Genomic DNA, 23,473 nt, shown 5'->3' with positions numbered 1-23,473 from the left:
GCCTGGAGAATGCCATGGACAGAGGATCCTGGTGGGCTATAGTCCATGGGGTCGCAGAGTTGGATGTGACTGAGCAACTAACATTTAACTTCACTTTTTTGAGGAAGGTTACAGAGTGTACATACTGCAGGTTTAGAAGTGTTCATAATATGTTATTTCCTCAACCTAGGTCATGGATTCACAGGGATTTATTTTTATGTTTCCTAATTTACATCAATGTCACTTATGAACTTTTATATGTATCATCTACTACACAATTAAAAATTGTAATTGCATAATTCCTGTTAAAAATCCCAGTACTAGTATAAAGTTGTGTGGGTAAAATTTAAAGACTAATTTTTTAGATTGCTTTAAAATTTCTGACTTATTCCTACATGGCTGGGGAAAGGAGAGATTGGAACGGTGATTTAGCAAAACGTGGAGAGCAAATCTTGAGTCTGGTCACACATTGACCCATAAGACAACTGGTCCTCCAGGATCCACTTTTCTTGGAACTACTATTTCTCCAGTAAATCATGGTTGTGGTGGGAGATGAATGATCCCACTTCCTGGATACCACTGTTTGGAGCCAAGAGCGCTCCCTTGAGACAAGATGCTGTAACTCTGGTAATTCATTTCCTGGCCTGAGTTGACCTGTCTGTAAGCAGGCACATGATTGAGGCTAAGCCAGTCAGTGTCCTTTATCTAGAATTTTATGACCAGAATTGGAATACTGTTAAGATTCAAACTCAGATATGGTAGTAGAGTTTTGGAGAAAAATTCATTTGTATTCAAAAAGAAGGAATGCAAGGCAGACCAAAAAAAAAAAAAAAGACAAGCCACTGGGAATCTTGATGGCCTTCAAGGCTTGGTTCCAGAAGTTCCCAAGGCCCACCTACACACAAGACCTTCCAAACATAAGTTGTTTTGTAAGAGTCTACAGTGTGCATTTAATAAAGTACCTTTTTAAGGTACTTAAAAAAAAAATTTTTTTTTAACCTAATAGAGTTCTAATTTCTTTATGTTAATTAATCAGCAGGTGGTACTGCAAAGGTATAAGAAGACAATTATCCAGATAAAAAGGACTTTCTCTGCTAGTCACTGAGAGTTCAAGAGGTTATAGACTCACAACAACAATTTCTACTGAACAGCCAAAAGAAAACACAAATAGCAAACCAAGAAGTGTACGTGTGTGTGTGTGTGTGCACGTGTGCATACACACATAAACATGTTAGTCGCATCCGACTTGACTCTTTGTGACCTCATGGTCTGTAGTCCACCAGACTACATGGTGATTTGTCCATGGGATTCTCCAGGCAGGAATACTGGTGTGGGTTGCCATTTCCTCCTTCAGGGGATCTTCCCATCTCAGGGATCGAACTCTGGCATCTGCTGGATCTGCGGGCAGATTCTTTACCACTGAGCCACCTTGAAAGCTATTAGTCATGTCAAAAAACAGACAAAAGAAAAATCACCAGAGTTGCAGAATTTCTTTTGCAAAAAAGGATTAAAAAAAAAAAATCAAGAGGCAAAGTAGAAATAATAGCTCCCAATTAACACGAATACACCATTTAAATTCTGTGCAAATGCATCAGTTTGGTGTAAAATAAAAGGTGTGGACCAGATAACTGCCTGCCTCCTTACTAGCTCTAAAATTCTTTAGCTCTGATATTAAAAACATCAATGGTAATTTATAACATTTTTTAAATCCTCAAAATATGACAAAGATTAAAAATGGAGGTTTAGCTAACTTAGTACCAATGATAGAATTGGACCAACTGGTTCAGAATCTGCTTTATAAGCTAGTTATCAAGTTTGCATTGATGAAAAATTGTCACTAGCTCTCAGAGGTGATTTGTGAAGTATCAGATATATCCCAGGCTCTGTAGATGCTAAAAATACATAGAAATGTTTTATAAGGACACAAGGATGCAAATTCCAATCTCCTTCATTTTATTTCTCTATGGTTTTTAATTTGAAATTACTACTCAAGATCCAGCTCATATTTATCTTGTTTTAAAGTCTAGTTTATTTTTCCTTTCACACCAGTGGTCCACTTTATCATGAATATTTTATCTATTGAGATTTACTACAATAAGTATATATAGAGTAATGATTACAAAATATTTTTGACAAGTATGGAAATAATAGTTAATGTTTTCCATCTGCTTGCTGTATGCTATGTCATGAAAAGAACCACTGGTCCTATAGAATCAGGAAATACCTATGCAAGTACATGACTGAAATACAAATACTTAATGAATTAATTTTAATCACTTGCACATTTTTGTAAATGTTACCACATGTTGTTTAAATTACCCATTATCAAAACTAGTGCCCAAATGCTATCACTTCCCAGAGCTTCACTCTGGAAAGTTTTAAACCTTGTAATTTAAATTTATTTGTGGAAAATGAGCTGTCATTTCTTTCTAGATATCTGATCTCTAAGCTTTAAGTTCACGTTCTGAAATCTTCCTTCTAAGAGCTTTCATGGAGCTGTCACAAAGGATTTTGTTTGATAGACTTAAATTCTCCAAAAAAGTCAAAACTGAAAACTCTATCTAACAATCTCAAATTCAAACTACAGATTGCAAAGGGGAATGCAGAATGTGTCACAGTTTTGATCTGCAGGCTTGAAAGGCACTGCAGAAAGTCCATGTTCTAGGAAGTCAGGTGACACTAGTGGTAAAGAATCCACCTGTCAATGCAGAAGACACAATAGACTCAGGTTTGATCCCTGGGTCAGAGAGATTCCCCTGGAGAAAGAAATGGCAACCCACTCCAGTATTCTTGCCTGGGAAATGCCATAGACAGAGGAGCATGGTGAGATACTCTTCTCTTTCACCCTCATCAAGAGGCTCTAGTCCTTACTTTCTGGCATTAGAGTGGGATCATTTTCTACATTCACATTTATGGCAGAATACGAAGCGGAATTAAAGAGCCTCTTGATGAAAGTGAAGGAGGAGAGTGAAAAATTTGGCTTAAAACTCAACATTCAAAAAACTAACATCATGGCATCCGGTCCCATCACTTCATGGCAAATAGATAATCAAACAATGGAGACAGTGAGAGACTTTATTTTCTTGGACTCCCAAAATCACTGCAGATGGTGACTGCATCCATGAAATTAAAAGACACTAGCTCCTTGGAAGAAAGCTATGATCAACCTAGACAACATATTAAAAAAACAAAGACATTACTTTTCTGACAAAGGTCCATCTAGTCAAAGCTATGGTTTTTCCAGTAGTTATGTATGAATGCAAGAGTTGGACCATAAAGAAAGTTGAGTGCCAGAGAACTGATGCTTTTGAACTGTGGTGTTGGAGAAGACTCTTCAGAGTCCCTCGGACTGCAAGGAGATCAAACCAGTGAATCCTAAAGGAAATCAGTCCTGAATATTCATGGGAAGGACTGCTGCTGAAGCTGAAGCTCCAACACTTTAATAGCCACTTTATGAGAAGCACTAGGTCATTAGAAAAGACCCTGATGCTGGGAAAGTTTGAAGGCAGATGGAGAAGGGGCAATAGAGGATGAGATGGTTGGAAGGGATTACCAATTTCATGGACATGAGTTTGAGCAAGCTCCAGAAGATGGTGAAGGACAGGGAAGCCTAGAGTGTTGCAGCTGCAAAGAGTCAGATACAACTGAGTGACTAAACAACTACAAATCTGCGTATCTGAGATTGTTGATATTTATTACAGAAATCTTGATTCCAGCTTGTGGTTCATCCAGCCTGGCATTTCAGATGACATACTCTGCACATAAGTTAAATAAACAATTTAACAATATGTAGCCTTGCATTACTCCTTTCCCAATTTCCAATCAGTCTGTTGTTGCATGTTTGATTCTAACTATTGCTTCTTGACCTGCATACATGTTTCTCAGGAGACAGAGAATTTATAATAATTTTATGATAAATATAATAATTTGCTAATTAATCAGTTCAGTCACTCAGTCATGTCCAACTTTTTGTGACCCCATGGACTGGCAGCATGCCAGGCCTCCTTGTCCATCCCAAACTCCCGAAGTTTACCCAAACTCATGTCCATTGAGTCGGTGATACCATCCAAACATCTCATCCTCTATCATCTCCTTCTCCTCCTGCCTTTAGTCTTTCCCAGCATCAGGGTCTTTTTCCAATGAGTCAGCTCTTCACATCAGGTGGCCAAAGTATTGGCGTTTCAGCTACATCGGTCCTTCCAATGAACATTCCGGACTGATCTCTTTTAGGATGGACTGGTTGGATCTCCTTGCAGTCCAAGGGACTCTCAAGAGTCTTCTTCAACACCACAGTTCAAAAGCATCAATTCTTCAGCACTCATCTTTCTTTAGAGTCCAACTCTCACAGCCATACTTGACTACTGGAAAAACCATAGCCTTGACTTCATAGACCTTTGTTGACAAAGTAATGTCTCTGCTTTTTAATATGGTCTAGGTTGGTCATAACTTTCCTTTCAAGGAGTAAGCTTCTTTTAATTTCATGGATGCAGTCACCATCTGTAGTGATTTTGGAGCCCAAAGAAATAGTCAGCCACTGTTTCCCCATCTATTTGCCATGAAATAATGGGACCAGATGCCATGATCTTAGTTTTCTGAATGTTGAGCTTTAAGCCAACATTTTCACTCTCCTCTTTCACTTTCATCAAGAGACTCTTTAGTTCTTCTTCACTTTCTGCCTTAAGGGTGGTGTCATCTGCATATCTGAGGTTTTTGATATTTCCCCCAGCAATCTTGATTCCAGCTTGTGCTTCCTCCAGCTAATTATTAGAGAAATGCAATTCAAAACTATAATGTGTGGTATCACCTCACACTGGCCAGAATGGCCATCATCAAAAAGTCTACAAACAATACATTATGGAGAGGATGTGGAGAACAGGCAACCCTCCTGCACAGCTTGTGGGAATGCAAATTTATACAGCCACCATGTAGAATAGTATGGAGATTCCTTAACAAACTAGGAATAAAACTACCATATGACTCAGCAATCCCAGTACTGTGCATATATGCTGAGAAAAACCACAATTCAAAGACACATGTACCCCAGTGCTCACTGCAGCACTATTTACAATAGCCAGGACATGGAAAGGACCTTGATGTTCATGAACAGATGAATGGATAAAGAAGTTGTGGTATGTATATACAATGGAATATTATTACTCAGCCATAAAAGGGAATGGATTTAAGTCAGCTGTAGTGAAGAGGATGAACCTAGAGCCTGTTACACAGAGCTAAGTAAGTCCAAGAGAGAAAAATATTGTATATTAACACATATATTCAATCTAGAAGAATTGTACTGATAATGCTATCTGTAGGGAAGGAATAGAGATGCAGACATAGAAGACTTATGAACACACGGGGAAGAAGAGGGTGGGATAGATTGAGAAAGTAACGTTGACCTATAAACAGTACCATGTATGAAATAGATAGCTAGTGGGAAGCTGCCGCATAACACAGGGAGACCAGCTTGATGCTCTGTGATGACCTAGAGGGGTAGGATGGGGTGAGGTGGGAGAGAGGCTCAAGACGGAGGGAGGGTATACATATATATATATATATATACACATATAGATAGATAGATAGATATAGATATAGATATCCCTGATTCACATTGCTATATGGCAGAAAGTGTTGTGGAATCTGGAGTTGCAAAACATACCTCAGAGGACACTCAAGACAGTGGAGTAGAGTTTATTACACCAGCAGGGTCCAAGGGGAATCAGTTCCCAAAAAGGAGCCCTGATGTTTCTTAGAGGCCCAGTTTTATACCCCCTGCTGTTGCAAGAAGGGGGACCCCTTCCAGGGCCTGAAACTGGGCTCTTGTCTAACACTCAGAAATGAATTGTCCGAGGAGACACATGTGCTGACAAAGCAAGAGATTTTATTGGGAAAGGGCACCCAGGTGGAGAGCAGTAAGGTAAGGGGACCCAGGAGAACAGCTCTGCCAGGTTCACAGTCTCAGACTTTTATGGTGATGGGATTAGCTTCCAGGTTGTTTTTAGCCAATCATTCTGACTCAGATTCCTTCCTGGTGGTGTACGCCTTCTTCAGCCAAGATGGATGCTAGAGATTCTGGGAGGTGGTCAGACATGTGGTGTCTCCTTTTGACCTTTCCTGAACTCTTCCAGTTGATGGTGGTTTATTAGTTCTGTGTTCCTTACCAGGACCTCCTGTGTTAAAACAACTCATGCAAATGGTTACCATGGCACCTGGCCAGGGTGGGTGCTTTCAGTCAGTGTGCTTCCCCTAATACTGCTAGGTGACGGGTTACGTGTTAGCAAACTCTTTGTTGCATATGACTGAGTTTTACAACAAGCAGGTGCTAGGAGAACAAACAATTCAGGTGAAAGAGGGGGAACACTGATTATACATCATGGGGGGATGTCTCCATGGTTACATGTAACAGGGGCAGCCTAACCTCAACTACAGTCTCTGTTTGCCATCTGTAGGGAGTGAAGTCTCCAGGAGACCTGGTTTTCACTAGCAATGGTTTCCTCACTCTTGGGCAGGGTTTAGGCCCAGTTTACATCCTATCTTTAAGATGGATGGCAGACTTCAAGATGGAGTCTCTCCTGCTTTCCTCACACTGGCCCCAACAAAAGTAATACAACATTATAAAGCAATTATCCTCCAAGTAAACAACTAAATAGAAATCTTCTGAAAGGTTGTTGCTGAGCTGTGAAAGATGCCAGGATGCTAGGCCTCCAGAGGAGAGGAATTGAATCCTGGAACAGTGATGAGGCTTGATCACTCAGAGCTTTTGTGTGATTAAGCTTTATTAAAGTATAAGAGAAATAGACAAAGCTTCTGACATAGACATCAGAAGGGGGCAGAAAGAGTGCCCTCCTGTTAGCCTTCAGCAGTATGTTATATTCCTATCAGCAGGCTACTAATTAGAAAAAGGAAATGTCTCAAAACTCAGAGTAGCACCAGGCCCCTCACCCACAACATGCATTTTGAGATGATATTGGCACAGGGTGAGTCTTCCTGGGCCATAAAATGATTGACATGAATCTTGAAGAAAGGCAGTTTTCCAAGCAAAGACATAGTCTCATTAACATAGCTTAAAAGAGCGTTTGCATGAGTAAAACATACTGGCTTGTCAAGTTGGTTCTAGGTCTTAGGCAGAACAGACTTGAAGAAAGGCAGAGTCTAGGGTAAATACAGAGTTCATTAACATAGCTTAAGAAAAACATTTCCATAAGGAAAACCCATTGGTTAGCTCAAGGTTTGAGAAAAGTTAAGTTCAGGTGGAACCAGGTGTAGTCATGGCAACACAGAATTTCAAAAGAAACCTTCTTTTAAATTTGTATAGAGAAGGAAAAAATCTGACACTTGTAGTTTGTTTCCTCCTTCCCCTAAAGAGAGAGATAAAAAATGTCTGACACTTGCAGCCTATTTCCTGCATTTGGAGACCCCTCGCCTTCCTGCCTGCTACCCTCTCACTCCCATCTTTTGTTTCAGCAAAGGTGAGCTCAAGCTTACACTGAAGTCTCTCTGCTACTGCAATAGCTGAATAAAATGTTTGGCCATCTTAAAAAACAAAAGGTAAACTTATATATATATATAGTTGAATCACTTTACTATACACCAAAAATTGACACAACTATAAATCAACTATACTTCAACAATTTAAAAAAAGGAATATAAGTAAATTTTAAAGTAGATTCTAATTACTGCAAGGGAAAGGGAAAGTGAAATTTGCTCAGCCATGTCCGACTCTGCAAATGGAATTCTTTAGGCCAGAATATTAGTGTGGGTAGCCTTTCCCTTCTCCAGGGGTCTTCCCAACCCAGGGCTCAAACCCAGGTCTCCCAAATTGCAGGCAGATTCTTTACCAGCTGAGCCACAGGAAAGCCATAGTACAAGGGAAACGACTGTCTATTATGCAACAAAATCCAGAACTCATTTAAAAAATTAAGTTAATTCAACTACAAACATAAGGCATGACAACTAGCAAAATGGGGGTGGGAGAGTAGGTTAGGGGGATACTCATCACTCAAAATACAGGAACAAGTGAATATTTCCTTAGTTTATGAATAGTTTCTATCAATTCAGTTAAGTCACTCAGTCGTGTCCAACTGTTTGTGACCCCATGGACTGCAGCTTGCCTGGCCTCCCTGTTCATCACCAACTCCCGCAGTTTACTCAAACTAATGTCCATAGAGTTGGTGATGCCATCCAACCATCTCATCCTCTGTCATCCCCTTCTCCTCCTGCCTTCAATTGTTCCCAGCATCAAGGTCTTTTCAAATGAGTCAGCTCTTTGCAACAGGTGGCCAAAGTATTCGAGTTTCAGCTGCAGCATCAGTCCTTCCAGTGAACACCCAGGACTGATCTCCTTTAGGATGGACTGGTTGGATCTCCTTGCAGTCCAAGGGACTCTCAAGAGTCTTCTCCAACATCACATTTCAAAAGCATCAATTCTTCGGCACTCAGCTTTCTTTATAGTCCAACTCCCACATCTATATATGACTACTGAAAAAACCATAGCTTTGACTAGATGTACCTTTGTTGGCAAAGTAATGTCTCTGCTTTTTAATATGCTGTCTAGATTGATCATAACTTTTCTTCCAAGGAGCAAGCATCTTTTAATTTCATAGTTTCAATAGTGAAGAAGAAAATTTGAAGAGTCCAAAAGGGAAACCAGGAAAAACTATAAGATGACAATTCACCCAAAGAGGAAATAATGGTGAGTCTAAGCAACAAATTTAAAACAGTAAAATCAAATTGAGATACCAATGACACAAATCAAACACTTTAATGACATTCTGGGATAGTCTTGACAAAAAAGAACTTCATGCACTGTTTATGAGGGTGTAAATTGATACAACTTCAATGAGCGAGTGAGTGAAGTTGCTCAGTCCTGTCTGACTCTTTATGCCGCTATGGACTGTAGCCTGCCAGGCTTCTCTGTCCATGGGATTTTCCAGGCAAGGATACTGGAGTGGGTTTGCATTTCCTTCTTCAGGGTATCTTCCCCATCCAGGAATCAAACCCGCTTCTCCTGTGTCTCCTGCATTGCAAACAGATTCCTTACCTGCTGAGCCACTGGGGAAGCCCAAATTCTATGGATTTTATCAATAACTAAGAAAATGAAAATGGGATATCCTTTGGTCCAGTATATCCCCTTCTACAAAATCATCTCACAGATACAGTTCTTGTGCTTTAAGAAAAAGACATTTGTTCACTTGCTGCTGCTACTGCTGCTAAGTCACTTCAGTCATGTCTGACTCTGTGAGATCCCATAGACGGCAGCCCACCAGGCTTCCCTGTCCCTGGGATTCTCCAGGCAAGAATACTGGAGTGGGTTGCCATTTCCTTCTCCAATGCATGAAAGCGAAAAGTGAAAGTGAAGTTGCTCAGTCATGTCTGACTCTTAGTGACCCCGTGGACTGCAGCCCACCAGGCTCCTCTGTCCATGGGATTTTCCAGGCAGGAGTACTGGAGTGGAGCACTGAAGAACAGATGCTTTTGAACTGCGGTGTTGGAGAAGACTCTTGAGTCCCTTGGACTGCAAGGAGATCCAACCAGTCCATCCTAAAAGAGATCAGTCCTGAATATTCATTGGAAGGACTGATGCTGAAGCTGAAACTCCAATACTTTGGCCATCTGATGCGAAGAACTGACTCATTGGAGAAGACCCTGATGCTGGGAAAGACTGCAAGCAGGAGGAGAAGGAGATGACAGAGGATAAGATGGTTGGATGGCATCACTGACTTGATGGACATGAGTTTGAGCAAGCTCAGGGAGTTGGTGAACTACAGGGAGGCTTGGCATGCTGCAGCCCATGGGGTCGCAAAGAGGCGGACATGACTGAGCGACTGACCTGACCTGATCTGAACTGAGGCTACCACGTGACCGCCAAGGACACTCTAGCATTCGGATGCGAGCAGCCCGGGTTCAAACAGACTCGCTTGGAACTTCTCCAGGAAACCGTTGGAGTCAGGGCAAGAGCCTGTGTCCGAGTCCCAGGGGCCCAGGTCGGAGTCGGGGCTTGACCTGGAGAGAGAGAACTGTCCCCCTGCAGGGCCTGGCCTAGAGCCTGAGCTGCCCTCGGCCTCGGGTCAAGACCGATAACCGAACTTGGCTGGGCGGCGGGGCAGAGCGCAGAGCCCCCTCCTGAGTCGCGGCCGAGGCTCAACCACCTCCGCCGGCATTGCGGTCTAAGAACCAACTGGCCCAGCGGGCCTGCTACCACACCAGCTGCCTGGAGGCACTGCTGTCTTGGGCCTTCAGGCAGCTGGGCTGGAAGGTGGTCTCACACACCTGGATCTTCCTGCTGCTGCCCATGGTGTTAACGGCCTTTCTCAGCACTGAGCCTGATTTACCTGACCCAGGATGAAGAGGACAACCTCGAGGAGCAGTACACCCCTCTAGGGAACTCTGCCAAGGCTGAGTGATGCTTTGTGCAGGAACATTTCACCTCCAAGGATTCTCTCCTCTTCTCCACCTCCAGGAAGAGCACTGAGGTCAATTATGCCTCCATCCTAGTGGTCTCCAACACTGAGACACTGCTGGAGCCAGAACTCTTAGAAGAAATTAGCGAGGTGGAAGGTGGGTGCAGGCTTTGACTGTGACACAGGACAACGGAACCCAAATCCCCTACAGTGAGGTGTGCGCTTGGAACCAGGGCTCCTGTGTCCCCCCCTCCTCCCATCCCACTCTTGTTCGCCTGGGAAAGGAACAAGGGCCTCAACCTGAAAACCACCACCTTCCCCATCTACAGCCAAGCCGGTCAGATCAGCTACCTGGCCAACATCCTGGGAGGAACTGTCTTAGGCGAGAGTATGGGGCTGAGCCAGTTACTCCTCCAGGCCAAAGCCATGCAGCTGCAGCACTCCCAGAAGACAGCTGAAGACAGGTGAAGGAGAGGAAAGTGAACGTAGCAAGGTGTGGATGATCCACTTCCTGAGAAGGTTGGCAGCCTTGAAAAGAGTCTGGTGTTGAAGAGGATCAAGGTACCTAGTGGATGGGGTTTATAGGGAGGCCAGGAGAAGGTGGGAGGGATAAGAAGACTTGTTCCAAGGACCATAGCAGCAGCACTCCCAGATTATCAGGTAGAGTCCTTGACTGGAAGCTAGGTGTGCTCTGCTTTATTTGATCCTTAATCCAACTTTCTTAAAATATTACACTGAAAAAAAAAATAGTACACTGAAAAAGCCACAAAAGAATCCAAAAAAGAGTGGATATGTGTATAACTGATTCACTTTGCTGTACATATGAAACTAACACAACATTGTAAAGCAACTACAATAATTTTTTTTTTTTTTAGTAAAAAGAGATAGGACCTAAAAAAACAAAGAATGCCACAAATCTTAAATCTTTGGTAACATTCTGGCTAAAAACACAAATGGTACATTATCAGGGGAGGTCTGTTCAGTACAGACTTTGATCTTCAGGTTTAGTTTGGTTTTCTGGTCAAATTACTCTGAAATTCTTACTTCTAGTTCAAGCCTTTGCTGTTTCTGGGAGCCCCCTAAACTTTGTTTAGTTCATTGGAATAAAAAAACAAAACTTTAAACCAAAGTTCCATGATGCTTTTGAGAAAGAAAGATGAGCATTTTACAAGTAAATTACAGCATAGTGCCAGGCACATATTAGCTGTCCAGTAATTTGTGGGCTGGCAAACCTGGTCCTCTGAATAACACTGGTGAAAAGGAGAAGACACCTTCTGGAAAAAAGCCTTTTAATACTCAGGCCTTTCCTAAATGGTGTTTGTGCAGTTATAATAGTAAAAGATAACAACCTAATAGAAGTTTAGAAAAAGTCCTAATGTCACAGTTATTAATGCTTTCACAGTTTCGTATCAGATACAGATTTTGTATATTCAGGAATTTTATAGATTTTTGAAAGAAACTTTGAAAAGCATGCCAGAGCTTTGTGGGAAGAAGCAAATCTTCATTACCTTCTTATTCTAAAATCATAATCCATGTATTTTGATTTTTTTGTTTATGTATTTTGTTATGTATTTGTTTGTTATGTATACATGTATGTACATATGTACATACATACAAAAATATGTATATATTTGTTATGTATTTTGAATTTTAATGTTTAAATCAACAAGCTGTAGTGTTTCAATATCATATGTAACACACACAATATCAGAATTGAAAGCTCTTTTCCTGAATATATTTTTGTAGCAGGTCCTCTACATCACTTTCCAGACAATTGAAATTTGAGGCAACTTCTATGACAGTGGTCCCCTTGTTTCAGTTGGCATACCTTCTAATCATATTATTTGAAATTGTATCATTCTACAGGTGAAACAATTTTATTAGTAAACTCTAAAAAATATTTTATTGTGATAATAAATATAATGTGTAGATATGTCGGGGGAGTATGTAACATCCTTGATTCTGTCTTTCCACAGCAAAGATTTGAAACACAGCAGACCAGTGTTACAGCTTGGTTACGGCTCAGAGTTTTATTCAGCAAGCCAAGGAAAGTACACCCTCGAGGCATGAGAGCAGGCCAACCCCAAAGGGGAAGCCTCGATCCATCTTGGCTTCCTCTTTTTATACATGTGTCTCTTGCCCCTGAGCCTACCCTGGAGAAACTGGGCTAGCCAGGAGGGCTGTTTGTTTCACCTGAGGTTCTCACTTTGGTCCTCAGATTTTCTTTTGTATCATTTTCACATGCTTTTTCCTTTCTTTGTCTTTTAGTCACTGCCACTTGGGACTCCTTTTTCCTATTCTAACCTTCCCACCTCAAGAGATGGGAGGCCCATTTCTTTGGGAATAGAGGTGTCAAGCTCTCTCTGGCTACTTCCTGCTGAGTTGGGACAGTGAGTGGCAATGGGCCTCCCCCTCTTGCTAGTCTGAATCCTCAGAGTTCTTAAAGTGGTGTCCATCTAAGAGTGAGTGATATTTTCCACGGTTGGGTGTAGTTTTATATATCCTTGTTGAACGGGCACTGCATGTTGCAGCTTGTTGACCTGAGCAGAGACAAAATGAGTTAAACAATCAATAATATATGAATCAATCATAGGCAGTATCAATATGGTGATAACAAGGATTAGTAGGGGCATTAGCCAACTCCAAATTCCCCATCGCCAGAAGAGCCCCAAAGAGAGATTGTAGCCATTCCGAGAATTCTGCAGCTCATTCTTTCAGATCCTATAGGACCTGAATGTTTTTCTTGAGGACTATGAGACTTTCTTTGACTTAGCTGGAGGTATTTACCCAGAAACAACACATCTCATTGAAGATGGTTCAAGTCCCTCCTTGTTCAGAGATCAGGAGATCTATCTCCTGTCTGTTTTGGAGTACAACCCCTGCCAAGCAGTGTTGGCTCTTTAGATCTATCCTGAGAAATCTTATCCCCATAAACTTAATTTTGGGGGTGACCGTTAGAATGGCACTCATTTGTAGTCCCGAATAGGCATCTGAGATCTCCCACTCCTGTTTTGCCCCCAGTTCCTTCATCCTACCGAGTTTTGCAAGGTTCTGTGTATTATTTTCCATCAGTCAGGTCCTCCTGTCCACTCTCAGCCGGTGTTCTGCATGCACTTCTGTCTCTGAAGGTGTATTGCTGATGTGTATATGGAGAGAGACGTACTCCACATCCACCCACTCCTCTGCCATCTTGTTCTCTCCTCTCTCAGGATATTTTAAATAACATTTTAAAAGAGTATTTCCAAGCCAAGGAAACATGCCTTTGCTTTTAGTCTATTGACTATTCTTAATAGCACGTTTTCCTCATATTGGATTGGGCCAATCAGGAATTCTGCAGTTGGTCTTTGTTAGTGGCTTTTCAAACTAACTTTCAAAAAAGGTTAAGAATACTGGTGTAAAATTTAGACCATGAGCAGCTCCAAATACCGTCACAAGAAACAATCTGAAAAAACGTCCTGAAGATGTATTCTTTAGCTGCAGATAGGACACACATCTCTATTATTGTTGAAACTGCACTTTGTAACACAATGTAGCCTAGCAGATACAATGCCTCAATGGGTTTTCAGTTTACTGAGGGCTCTGAACTGGAAACAAATGCATAAGAAATGTGAGCAGAAAAGTCAAAAGAAAACCCTATACATATGACAAGATTAATCATGGCTATGATATCAAGATCGTCATTCCAGAAGGCCATAAAACCCATGATGTCCATAATCACAGAAGCAATAGCAAAAGTTACCACAAAGAACAAAGGGGATGAGGAATTAACAATAAGGAAACAATGAACATAACTGTTGATGCAACAGTCACATTTTGAACAGTGTTTTCTAATATTGCAGAATACTGATCAAAATATATGAATGCCTGGTTGTATAGCATTAGGGGAACTTCACACTTCTCGGCCATGTCTCGGAACTAGTGTAACATCAGTTTCTTACTGAAGAAGAAATACCCATGGTTTGAATGAAGGCCTGGGAACAAATGATTTCCTGTGATGATGTAATATTAATGTTATACACAAAAAGTGGAAATTCCATTTAAAAAGTGGGTTTATTGCTTAGAAAACTGTCTTATCATTTATATCTTGATGGCAGTTTTCCATATATTTTATATATTCTCATAATGAAAATTCTGTAAGGTTTTTATCTACATACTCACTGTTTTCAAATTTTGCCAGATGACACTTTTTCCAATTTTTGCCTCATTTCTTCATCCCAGTAGTCAAGAGTTTCAGTAACGATAATCATAACCCTGGGACCATAACTTGACAAAATGTTCTTCTTCAACATTACAATATGGTGTGATATGGGAGTCGTCACTTGCCAAATTCTGGAGGTCTAAACCTTCCTGCACTTGGAAACACCCATATATACTACTTATGATGTACAAAATGTATAGGAGTACTACAAAAAACTTGGACTCGGTGCTTGTGAGAAAAGGACCAAAATATTCTCTAAAGATAGATTCACTCGATTCCATGTGTAAAATAGTCAACAGGAATTTGTCGTGTGACTCAGGAAACTCAAACAGGGGCTCTGTATCAAACTAGAAGGGTGGGATGTGGAGGGAGATGGGAGGGAGGTTCCAAAGGGAGCAGATATATGTATACCTGTGGCTCATTCATGTTGAGGTTTGAGGGAAAACAACAAAATTCTGTAAAGCAATTATCCTTCAATCAAAAGGTAAATTAAAAAAAGAATAGACTCATTGGATGAATATCAGCTTTATGTTCACCTTGGAGAAAATTACAAGGGAAGCTAAGGACCTTTTTAATGAGGAACATTTTTGGTCATAAGTTTCCTGCTTCTTCAGCCAGTGTGGACAGACTACTTCTCTTTTATCATCCATGGCCATAAATGCTCCGAAACAGGGCGATGTTATGAAAATAATAAAAGAGAAGGGTTGTTTCTATATAAATGCAAAAGTATTGTACAGGCCTGAAAGAGGTCATAATTCCTGTATAGAAGGCCAAGACATTGGTGATGGTGGTGATTGTCATGGACACTGCCACTTTTGAATAGACCTTGGGCATCTGCTCACTTATGCTCTCCGTGTCGTCGACCCCAACACCTATTAGAGAAAGAAACAGAGTCTCTGTACATTTTTAACACCCATTAAAAATTAACAAGATGAAGTCAAACCGTTTCCTTTGCCTGTCACTCAAGGTCTCACTGATCTTGCAGTGTGCTTGTGTGAATGAATGACATGTCCTGAGCAAAGCAAGTGATGAGCCCTGCTCTGGGGTTTTGCAGTGCCTTGAAATGACTGAAGGCAGAACCCAAAATGGGAGCCTTGTTGGGGTTTATATACCAACTTCCCAATGCCAAGAGACACCCAACATCCCTGCAAAGGCAGTGGCCAGAAATGGGTGAAGCGTGTGGACTGAACTTTCTTATCTCGGTCACCTTTTCCTGGTCTCTTTGACCATTCCATAATTGCATGGGGAATGAGAACTACTAACCTAATCTGTCGGATCATAGACTTTCAAGGGACTTGTGATCCATGCCATTACTCTGTACTTTTACTTAGACCTCAAACTATATGGATGGAAGCACCTAGCCTTGCTAGGAGCTGAAAGTTGCAAGAGCACATTTGGGAGTGAGGTGGAGCTCTAGTTCCAGGAATGTCTCTCAGGCTAGAGGCCATTCTCTTGGCTGCCTGCCTCAGGGGCCAGGGTCCTAAAAATAAGTCTTTGGCATGGCCATGCCTCTGATCTATATGGATAGCAGCATTGCTGGTGACCATGAGGGTTTTGAAGACACAGATCAGGAATTACAGGATCTGGTCAGCTTGCAAGTGCAGTGGGCTTCTTCCTTTGGTAGTGCTAGCTCTTAGCAGACCAGAGAAAGCTCTCCAATGGCTTGTGTTTAACTCCCTGGATATTCTTTTTGTGGAATCTGTGGGAATGAACTGGAAGGATTGGCCCTAGTAGCTTGAGGACAGAAATCACTTTCTGCTCGCTGGCTGACCCTCCACTCCCTCTTTTGCTATCACCTATACTAGTGTGGCAACACTCAGAAGAGACATCTTGGGGAGGGGGGGGGGGTTGTTCACCTCTTTATAACTCAACACTTCTGTTTGGTCAGGACTGTACTTGGGAATGTGCACAGGCACATGGAACATGGATGCTTCCCCTAATAGTCCTGGCTTGGGAAACATTCCAGGAAAGTTACTCTGTTCCACCCTGGGTGGCATCAGAAGAGGAGTGAAAATCAGGCCAAAGTCTTAATGGGAAGGAACTGGACATCAGTCTGAGATGCCATCAGGTCTACCCCTGGTGCATCTCTACCCCGCCTCAGTGGTAGAACCGGGAGGGACGGATAAGTCACCTGTGTTGATATGGGACAGACTAAGTCCAACCAAGGAAGGAAAGCTTCAGTGGAAAGTCTGTCTATGCCCCCATCTAGAGCAAGGAGGGATGCCTCCAATGGAAAGAAGCCATGGCTGTGGATGCCGCTTTTTTCTCTCTTTCCCATCTGTAGATGGGAGCTAGCAGACCCAGAACCACCTCTTTAAAATGTATTTTTAAAAACGGAGACAAGTTTGATCCCCAGAGTTTAAAAAAGACACACCTGATCTTTTTCTTTGATACTGAATGGCCACGGTATCCTTTGAAAGATGGGGGACACTGGCCGGTTGAAGGGTCTCAATTATAATACCATTTTACAATTAGATCAGTTCTGTGGAAAACAAGAGAAATGGGTAGAAGTGCCATATGTGTTGCTCTGTATCTTCTGTGAGACATGCCAGACTTAGGTCCTAAGGGCGCAGAATTGGGTGCGAAACCTTTAGCTGCCTCCTGTTCTCGTACTTTGCCCTTGTATCTGGGGCTCCCGACTAAACAGGCTGAGTCATGGTACCCTTCCAGAACAGGTTACCTCAGTCTCAGTAGAAATTCAGACATTCTGAATGCATAGAAGCCTTTATGGGACTAACTTTATGACCTAACTTGGAGAGATGTATATCTTGGGACAGATGCTGACTCCTAACTCTAGAACTTGAGTTTTGGGAGAAGCTACTACTTTTAGACATGAATGGCTTGAGCATGAGACAAGGGGAAAGAGGGAACACAAAATAGCCCTCCTCCCTACTAAGAGCCAAGCAGTTTCCATGACAGAGCCAGACTGGGACTATAGCATGGTTAAAAGAAGGTGGGATCAGAACCACTTTGCCAGGTGTATTCTTGAAGGACTCGAGTGCACACTAAGACTTTAAACTATGGCTGACATAGAAGAGGAAGAGAAGAAAGCTCTGGATAAATTCCTAGATAGACTACAAGAGGCTCTCCGCAAGTGTACTAACTTTGATCCCAAAAGTAGAGAGGAAGGAAAGACCTGAAAGATAGATTTCTCACTCAGTCAGTTGCAGATATCTGCCATAAGTTATGAAAACAGGCATTTGGACCAAATCAGTCTTCAAAAAACTGTTATAGCTGGCTCAGATGGTATATTATGATAAAGAATACAAGGAGGAAAAGAGGAAAAAAAACCTGGCAAAAAAACTGAAGCCCCAACAATGGCTGTTAGATCCTCTCTGAAATAGCCTGAGGAAAAGTGCCCAGAATAATCCAAGTGAAAAGGAGCGGACTCGTTATTATGGTGGAAAGGAGAGGCATCTCAAGCAGGATTGTCCTCAGGCATCTAAGCTGCACCCGGCTCCATGTCCTGTCTGTAAATTGTCCACACCTAAGGAGAGACTGCCCTCTGAGACATAGGCCCCAGGGGTTGGACTCTCAAAGCAATTGGGGCTGAAAGTGCCTGGGGGTCCCCACACAAGCTCCTGTTCTAATTACACTTGTGGAACCCTGGGGATTAACAACTGTGGGGGGCCAATCAGTCGATTTTCTTTTGGACACTGGGACAACTTTCTCTGTGCTCACTGAAGCCCCTGGTCCGCTTTCTTCCTGATCCACTGCTGTAATCGGACTGTCAGGATGAACCAAACGCTATTATTTCAGTCATTCTTTTTTTTTTCAGTCATTCTTAAAGTTATGACTAGGACTGTGTGCTGTTTTCTCACGAGTTTCTGATCAGGCTGGAGTCTCCCTCACCCCTTCTAGGGAGGGATATACTGAACATGGTCCAGGCCTCTGTTTTCATGAATATGGAGCCTGCTCTTTAAATTGAACAAATGTAAATCCTAGACTGTGGGCTGATGGAAAAACTGTGGGCTGTGCATAAAATGCTGTTCCTCTTGGTATCAAGCTCAAAAACCCTCATCTATTTTCACATTAAAAGCAGTATCCACTAAAGCCTAAGGTTAAGAAATGGGCGAAAACTTACTGTCCTGACTTCTCATGATGTATGTGGGATCTTAAACTCTAAAGTTCAGAGCAACAATGTTCCATCTTAAAGCTACTGTAACTCAAGGGGTGTCAAAAGTTCTAGGAATAGAATATCACTTACACTGTTCCTGGAGATCCAAATCTTCAGGAAATGTTGAAAGGGCTAATGCCATTATTAAAGGACATCCATGTAAGCTAACTCAGGAAACACAAGACAGTTGGTTTAAAGTTTTATCCATGGCTTTAATGAGGGCTTGAACTGCCCCTAAGAAGAAGGGACTGTCCCTATGAGATTGCTTTTATGCACAGATATTATAATAGATCCTAAAACCTTAGAATTAACTATGTGACTCAGCTTTCAGCTTTTCAACCTTGTCATCAGGAAGGCTTCACGTGGTGGGTTTCTCCACTTCAAGGAAAAGACTTCTTTCCTTGAATTCCTGCACCAACAACAATTGTATATGATACATCGTCTTGATCTGATGACAGCTAACGATCCTAAAACGGACTGATGTAACTATGGGCATAATGTAACTTTTAATTTTGATTATGTTTTAACTTGGTTTAGTGGTTTAATTTTGCCTTACATCTGTAACTATAAAATGGGGTTTGTGTCTAACCATCTGAAAGCTTCTAAGTTACAAATGGTTGTCCAGGCTTCTACAAGTGCCACAGCCTCCTCCAACTATTACTTGGGGCCCCTGGATCAGAGACCCTCAGTATGAGGGTTAGGAGAATATGTTGCCTCAGCAACTTAGGGATGACACGCCTCAATAGCAGGAAGTAATTATGGAATGGAAACGACAGCCCCTTCCCTTGGCAACATGATTCTCCTAAAAGAAAAGGGGGGAATGAGACAGTCAATTCCTAGATAGGTTGATAAGAAGTCCAGGGTTCCCAAGGAGGAGAAAGGGGTCCAGAGCCCTTGAGAAGGAAAAAGCGGTCTGGGGCTCCCAAAGAGAAAAGGACAAAGGTTCTTTACTACATTGCTTTGTCTTAGTGAATATAACTGCATCTTGCTCGAGGACATGTTTCTCCTTGACAAGAGCCTTCTGACTAATCCTGTCATCTTGAAATGTATATTATTGGAGTGGGTCTGGTAAGATCTTTCTATTGCTTGTTCTAATCTTGTTCATTTAAGATGTATGTTGTGGGAGTGGGTCTGAAAAAAAGTGTGTAAGGCCTTGATAAGACTAGCTAGGGGGGCACTCTACCTCCCCCTTCTGATGTCTGTGTCAGAAGCTTTCTCTGTCCCTTTTTATACTCTAATAAAACTCTGCTTCACAGAAGCTCTTGTATGATCAAGCCTGGTCCCTGGTGCAGAAGAAGCTAAATCTTCTTTGGAGATCACGAATCCAGCATCATTCACTGTAAGCTATCATACAATTAGCCTGTTTTTGTTTTTTCCTATTCTAAATCACACTGAAATGAACATCCTTATTCTATTTTGTGAGCACCTGTCCAACAACTAGGACAAATTCCCAGAAGTGTAGTTGGTAAGTCAGATTCCATTTTAAATTTTTAAGTCTTTTGATTTGTTGTGAAGTTATATTTAAAAGTGTACTAATTTACAAATTTCCAACAGCAGAATATGTGTTTATTTGCATACAACCTTCCCCAAACCTTCAGTCTTGCTATAATATTCATTAATAAGAAAGCAAGGTGTCTCACTTTCGGTTTAACTTGTATCCTTGGTTAATCAGCAGGTCAAATATTTCTTTTTTACATTTTCAATGACTAGTATTTTGGTTCGGTCTGTGTGTGTGTGTCTGTGTGTGTGTGTGTCTGTGTGTGTGTCTGTGTGTGCATGTCTGTGTGTCTGTGTGTGTCTGTGTGTGTGTCTGTGCATGTGTGTGTGTGTGTCTGTGTGTGTGTGTGTGTGTGTGTATGTCTGTGTGTGTGTCTGTGTCTGTGTGTGTGTGTGTCTGTGTGTGCATGTCTGTCTGTGTGTCTGTGTGTGTCTGTGTGTGTCTGTGCGTGTGTGTGTGTCTGTGTGTGTCTGTGCGTGTGTGTGTGTGTGTCTGTGTGTGTGTGTCTGTGTCTGTGTGTGTGTCTCTGTGTGTGTGTCTGTGTGTGCGTGTCTGTGTGTGCATCTGTGTGTGTGTGTGTGTCTGTGTGTGTCTGTGTGTGTCTGTGTGTGCATGTCTGTCTGTGTGTGTGTGTCTGTGTGTCTGTGTGTGTCTGTGTGTCTGTCTGTGTGTCTGTGTGTGTGTGTGTCTGTCTGTGTGTGTCTGTGTGTGTCTGTGTGTGTCTGTGTGTGTCTGTGCGTGTGTGTGTGTGTCTGTGTGTGTGCGTGTGTGTGTGTCTGTGTCTGTGTGTGTGTGTCTGTGTGTGTGTGTATCTGTGTGTGCGTGTCTGTCTGTGTGTCTGTGTCTGTGTGTGTCTGTGTGTGTGTGTGTCTGTGTGTGTGTGTCTGTGTGTGCATGTCTGTGTGTGTGTCTGTGTGTGTATGTGTCTGTGTGTGTGTGTGTCTGTGTGTCTGTGTGTGTGTGTGTCTGTCTGTGTGTCTGTGTGTGTGTGTGTCTGTGTGTGTGTGTCTGTGTGTGTCTGTGTGTGTGAAATGCCTGTTCATGTCCCTGTTCTGTGTTTTTCCATTTGGGGTTCTAGATTTTTCCAACTCTTCAGGCACATAAGACAGAGGATGAGATGGTTGGATGCCATCACTGACTCAATGGACATGACTTTTGGTAAATTCTGGGAGTGGGTGATGGACAGGGAGGCCTGGCGTGCTGCAGTCCATGGGGTCGCAAAGAGTCAGACACAACTGAGTGACTGAACTGAAAAGCACATAATTCCATCTGATTTTCTTTTTCTCCCGATTCCTCATTTTGGATCTGTAGAGTCACCTATATATAATTGTTTTGCCTAATCTAACACAATACCCTTCCTTCACCCACCCCACACCCCCACATACACACTGTGCAGCCTCATGCTTTGTTTTACTCACCTAGAATAAGAAATGGTGAATTTGCAACTATGACCACAGATGGCACCCACTGGGGTGCATGTGTACAACAGCAGGCCAAAGCCGCCCACCACTGCCAAGGCGGCAGAAATGACTCCAAAGGCTGCAACCCACATTTTGTTTCACAGTCACACCTGTAGATTTGGAGGGATAGGTCAAAAGTCATGGAACTTGTGATGGTAGCTTCCAGCAGTTCCAGCAATTCATAACATTCTTGACTCAGACACCTCTTCAGAGCCATCTCGCACAATAATTCCCATACCTGTCTGCTGAAGAACTTTAATTTCCAGGCACTAGCCCAGACCAACTGAACAGAAGATGGGGAATGGGGAGGCGCGGACAGAAAAGTTGGGAATCTGTGCTGTTACCAAACTATACTGGTTGATTCATATGCAGCGAGCCAAGCATGAATCCACTGACTGGCCTTTCAAAACCACAAATATATACTAAAGCATTTCAAATAGCTACTTTCACTCTGATCTTCAAAGGAGCGTGAATGGAAGCAAGCAGTATGAAAGTGCCCACATCCAGGTATCTTCTCACCCACTTATGAGTCCAATTAGCCATAAACACAATCCTAAATATCTCCTGTATGTTAAAGCTGGTTTAATATATATCGTGGCTAACAAAAAGAATGAAAGTCTCCTTCTAAAAGATTTTTGTGGTTCTCCTCTGCTAGAGAGGTGTGCTCTAGTAAAGAGGTTCTGTGTGTGTGTGTGTGTGTGTGTGTGTGTGTGTGTGTATTCAGTCAGTTCAGTCACGTCCAACTGTTTGTGACCCTATGAACTGTAGCCCACTAGGCTCCTCTGTCCATGGGAGTCTCCAGGCACAAACAGTGGAGTAGGTTGTCATGCCCTCCTTCTAGGGGATATTCCCCACTCAGGGATCTAACCCATGTCTCCTGTGTCTCCTGCATTGCAGGCGGATTCTTTACCACTGAGCCACCCGGGAAGCCCAAGAAAGGTAGCTACTAATCATGAAAAAAGCAACATGTACTCCATTTTGAATAACATCTTATGCCTGTTTCTTGGTTGGACCAACAAAAATGGGAAGTTATACACAGCATTTTAAAAAGACTGGATTTCATACTTTAACTCCCCAACAAGCACAACTTTACATATCAAAACACTGACAAAAATCTCTAGGTTTCTGTTTTACTTCATTGCTAACTGCTTCAAAACAAATGACTGATAACTGCCTCTAGAAACTTAGTAGAAGAGAGAAACTGAGTTTGATTTGAAGACTAGCAAAGTCAACTATGGAAATGGAGCTACTGATTCCCAAAGAGCAAGAATATATCTAAGACCTTGTTCATGCAAGGCCACATTAAAATAACTAAACTTTCCTCTTATTAAAACAGCTATGTGTGTCTGTATTTCACTTTTTCTCAAACTGCTGGTTCTATCAGTTAAACTCAGGGCCCCAAATCAACAAACATACACACACACACACACACACACAGTATTTTGTTTTGATTACAGAAAAAAATTTAATTACAACCAATATTTTCTTAAAGCTACAACATTGGTTTACAGGAGTTTGAGATAAAAGCACCACAGATGACCCTTGAAATCAGAAGCATTAACAGGATAAAAGCTACATATGACATGGTTAGCCCTATTCCCTCTTTCAGGTTTCTGGCTTGGTGGTATAAATTTTTCAGAGGATGGGGGGAGTGAAGTATATTATTGGCTAGAGTGATTTGACTTTGACTAGCTCCTGTGTTGACTCTCTCTATATGACCTTTATTTTAGTGTTCAATAGGCAATGGAAGGAAAGATGTGTATGTAGAACACTAGTGAAAACACTTGCAGATTTTCTAGTCCCCAAGAAGGACTTTGGTTAAAT

At 42.0% G+C, this 23,473-nt stretch overlaps 2 pseudogenes; one reads left to right on the top strand and one right to left on the bottom strand.

Moving 5' to 3' along the window:
- Positions 1–10,844, top strand: part of LOC133044250 (patched domain-containing protein 3-like) — a 36,390-nt pseudogene extending 25,546 nt beyond the window's left edge.
- Positions 10,845–13,739: 2,895 nt separating this feature from the next.
- LOC133044249 (patched domain-containing protein 3-like) overlaps positions 13,740–23,473 on the bottom strand; it is a 145,303-nt pseudogene continuing 135,569 nt past the window's right edge.

Source organism: Dama dama, chromosome 23, assembly GCF_033118175.1.
Source record: "Dama dama isolate Ldn47 chromosome 23, ASM3311817v1, whole genome shotgun sequence".
NCBI classification, from domain to species: Eukaryota; Metazoa; Chordata; class Mammalia; order Artiodactyla; family Cervidae; genus Dama; species Dama dama.
Note: the sequence above shows the minus strand (reverse complement) of the source record. Positions and strands in the feature narration are given on the sequence as shown.